The 4,561-nt window shown below is 39.0% G+C and overlaps 1 pseudogene; it reads right to left on the reverse strand.

Moving 5' to 3' along the window:
* Positions 1 to 516: 516 nt before the first annotated feature.
* Positions 517 to 1,212, reverse strand: LOC102828190 (annotated as a pseudogene).
* Positions 1,213 to 4,561: the final 3,349 nt, after the last annotated feature.

Genomic DNA, 4,561 nt, shown 5'->3' on the forward strand with positions numbered 1-4,561 from the left:
CTCAAACGTGGCAATAGTAGTGAGTTTGGCCCAGGATTGGGCAGTGTTTCATTCTGCTGTGCATAAGGTCACTATGGTTCGGTACCAACTTGATGGCACCTAACAACAACTGTCGAAAGAGTAATTTGTGATGCAGAGAAAAGTTATATATGTATACACAGTAAGAAAACAAACTGCAAGATTAATGCATGCATGTTTAATACTGGAAAAAAATCACAGCCTTCCAAAATTTTTCCACATTTGGTATAAAAAGCCCTCTGCACTCAACTAAAATTAAAATTATCTTAAAAGGATAATACTTGTAAAGTTTACTTAAGTCTTTTCAGCCACAGAAATTGCAATGGAAATAAATGTTCAGAGTCATTTTCAAAACAAAAACAAAAATCTATTCTTCTATAACATTCATGATTAAAAGGTCTATGCAAGATAATTGCTCTACATTCCCAATGACTGAAAAAAGCTCAAGTCAATTTTTAGTTTGCAGATGATCAAAGGATTTTGTATTCCAGCAGGAGTTCAAATCTTCTGGATATTTTCACCAACTACCGGATTTTCTTTTTGGATTTTCTCAGCAGTATCAGCTTTGTAATTGTAAGAGCAATTGAGTACATCTGAGTAACAGTGCGCCCCGCAGTAAACATTTCCACACCGGCATTCAAACCCATTAAGTCCCACTTTCTTCCTGCCTGTGAAACAGCGATTCTGTTTTTGTTTTTCAGTAAACTTGTTTTACTCTTTGGATGGCTGCTGTGCTGTATCTGATACTGAAGAAGAAGGATCATATTCAAGAGGAACAAGGCCTCTGCTCTGGGTCCTTGCAGATCTTCTGTTTCAGGTATTGCTTTGTCCAGAGGTGTACTGTCCACTTGGGAAGATGCTACAGTGATGCTACAGTCACTGGTAAAGCTGACTGATTTGATGCAGGGCTTGGCTGCATAGATGAAGATGTAAATCTGAATGAGAAGAAGATGTAAAGTCTAATGATGAAGACTGAATTTCTGGAACACTGCCATCAGAGCACTGAACTGGTAAACATTCAGACAGACTACAGACAGAAGTTGCAGGTGGGCTTATTCTACCATTACTACTGTTCTGCCTTTGACGATGTTCTTTATAGAATACTGAACACATGCCGTTTGTACGAAGATATCCATAAAATCCACCACCAGTGGAACAAGGCATAGGTTCTTGGATGTGATTAGTTTGAACCATGTTCCTCAGTTGGACACACAGTTGAGGTTGATGAGCAAACAGCTGTCCTGTATCTTGAGACAGACATTAGCTTCCTGCCTTCTCTTTCTTCATAAGCACTTATTTAAAGTTTGAGTTTTCTGCAAGGAAACATTTAAAGTCTTCAGTGTTTTACTACAGCAGACTACAAATTCATTCCTGGTGGTGGCTCCCTGTGCCTGACACTCTGCTGGCCGCCACTGGTCACCTCCGGTGAATGGGGACAGAAGAGGCCTCCAAACCCCTCCATTTTATTTTTGACAACTTTAAATTTTCCCATATTTGTATTTTGTGCATTTTATGATCCAATTATTAAAGTATGTTTGCAGATGTTTCTCCTCATTTTTGAGTTGTGCTTCATCAGCAAGTGAAGTTCTTGAAAGCTTTACTCCATTCATATCATCATGGTCAATTCTACTTTGATGAGACAGCTCCTCCCCAGTTGTATTTTTAGTGCCTTTCACATGAAGTGCTCGTTAGGTGATACATTTGACAATATTCTGGTGCTCTCCATTGTGTTTCAATATTTAAACATTTTCATGCTGACAGTTTTACTGCTATTCATCAAGGTTTTCATCAAGTAATCAGAAATTTTCCATTTCTTCTTCTTCCTAGCTGTCTTTGTTTGAAAGCTCTGTCCAATTTTATTTGGGGATCTTCCTTAATCATTAGGTGGGAGCCAGATGTTATCACTCTGAGACCACCTATACTAGTAAATAATACCAATTATTTTACCTGTGTAAGCCTTTTGTCTATGTAACCTCTTTTGCAAGGGGTAGGTGGGCAATGCCTTCCCAGTTCTATGAAAGGACAATAGCACTGCCTGCCACAGGAAAAACATTTCAACCTTGCCAAAAGGATGTACTTATTACATAAGGCATATCGGCTGCCAAAAACCTCTTTAGAGCAAAGGTATCAGTTTAAGGACAAAGTTGATCCTGACCCAAGTCATAACATTTTCAATAACCTCTTATGAATGTGAAAGTTGTGCAATGAATATGGAAGACCTTTGAAGAATTAACACATTTGAAGTATGGTGTTGGAGAAGACTAATAAAAGTACCTAGGATTATCAGAAGAACAAACAAATACATCTTGGAAGAATGTTCAGTAGAAGCCCAGATGGCAAGACTTTATTTCTCATACTTTGGATATATTTCAGGAGGTACCAAACCCTGGAGAAGGAAATTATGCTTGGTAAAGTGGAGGTTCAGAAAAAAGGAAAAAGATCTCCAATGAGATCAATTGAGACAGTGGCACCACATTGAGCTTTAGTATAACAACAACACTTGAGAGGATGGCACAGAACCAACCAGGCAGTGTTTTGAGCTTAACAACAATTGTGAGGCTGGCACAGCACTGGTCAGTGATAGTGACTCATTCTATTGTTCATAAGGTTTCTATGAGTTGGAACTGATACATTGGCACCTAACAACAGTGACTAATAAGTGCTCTGGTAGTATAGAGGCAACATTCCTAGGTCTATACTTAATGGGTTGTGGGCAGGAGATATTGCCATCTGTTAAATGATTCCATTTGGTGGTGACAAGTGGACTGTTAAACCCGATGCCATTGAGTTGATTCCAACTCACAGTGATCCTATAGGTTGGAGTAGAATGATTGCATAAGGTTTACAAAACTGTGGAAAATAGATTAATGTCTGTTAAGCCAAAGACTGTAGAGAAATGATCGTGGAATGAAAATGTCTTCAAATTTGAGAAACAGATAAGAAAACTGTCCAGGAATCTTGAATACATTACAGAAAAACTCAAAACTTCATTTAAATTATATGTTTTGTTTTTAAACAGTAACAATATTGATGAAACAGTGGTGTAGATTGTAGTCTGTGGTGTTTGCCTAGTGCCTGACACATAAAATATTGTTAATAAAAGTAGCTAAAAATAATATCACCTAGCAGATTGTATTGTAATTTAGCAGGTTATTGAATAAAATTGGTAAAGGTAAGATCTCCAACTAGATTTTGAATGAAGGTATATGAACCATTCATTCCCTAATTTAACATTAATCTGACACTTGAGTACTTTTGAAAATTATAGATTTTTATGTCTTAACCAAAAAAAAATGCATTGATTTTTTTTAAAACTCTCAATGTTTGTTTTGTAATAAATAGTGTCCCTACAAAACCCACTACAATGGAGCCGTCATGAGTTCAAAGGAAAGGTACTATAGGACAGAGCAGAACTGCTCCATTGAGTTTCCAAGGTTGCAAATCTTTATGGGAACAAACAGCCTCATCATTCTCCTACAGAGCAACTGATGGATTTCAACCTTCACCTTATGGTTAGCGGCTCAACTCTTAACCCACTTTGCTACCAGAGATCCTTCAGTCAAGGCCTAGAATAAGAAATATCATTGGAGGCACTTGGGAAACACCTCAATATTCCCATAGGAATGTCTCTGAATGGAGGCACCTGATTAGAAATATAGCTATGCATATGGACATGCACATCCAGAAATCTACAATACACTGATTGTTCACCCAGTCTACCATTATGAAAAGCATGCTTCCTCACCCTGTCAAGCAAAACCCTATTATTGTCTGTTGTTGAATCTGAAACAGCACACATAGGGTTTTGATATGGGGTCTAACTCTTTGATTAGAAAATTTAAAAACTAATTATATTCAGAAAAAAAACACAAAAACACATAGTTATATATAATGTTAATTGAAAGGATCTTCATAAACCTGTAGATTTCTTCATTATGAATAGGGATGTCCTAAGGGGGGAGAGGGGAACCTGTGGTTGGTGGTTATGTGTCGTGGAGTGGGTTCCGACTCATAGTGACCCTGTACAGGGTTTCCGAGGCTGTAAATCTTTATGGGAGCAGAATGCCTCGTCTTTCTCCCACGGAACAGCTGGTAGTTTCGAACTGCTGACCTTGCAGTTCACAGCCCGATTCATAACCACTATGCTACCAGAGCTCCTATGTTGTTGTTATTGTTAAGTGCCGTCGAGTCAGTTCCGACCCATAGAGACCCTGTATAGGGTTTCCGAGGAGCAGCTGGTGAGCTTGAACCACAGACCTTGCAGTTCAAATGGCTTTGCAGACTGGTGCATTAACCCACAGCACCACACCAGGACTCCCATTGTTGTTGTTGTGTGCCATGGAGTCGGTTCCGACTCATAGCTACCCTGTATAGGGTTTCCTACGCTGTAAATCTTTACAGGAGCAGAAAGCCTCACCTTTCTCCTGAGGAAGAGCTGGTAGTTTTGAACTGCTGACCTTGTGGCTCACAGCCCGATTTGTAACCACTAGCTGCCAGATCTCCTTGTTGTTGTTGTTGTCAGGTGCCATCGAGTCGAAACCGA

Source organism: Chrysochloris asiatica, unplaced genomic scaffold (genome assembly GCF_000296735.1).
Source record: "Chrysochloris asiatica unplaced genomic scaffold, ChrAsi1.0 scaffold00005, whole genome shotgun sequence".
Classification (NCBI taxonomy): Eukaryota; Metazoa; Chordata; class Mammalia; order Afrosoricida; family Chrysochloridae; genus Chrysochloris; species Chrysochloris asiatica.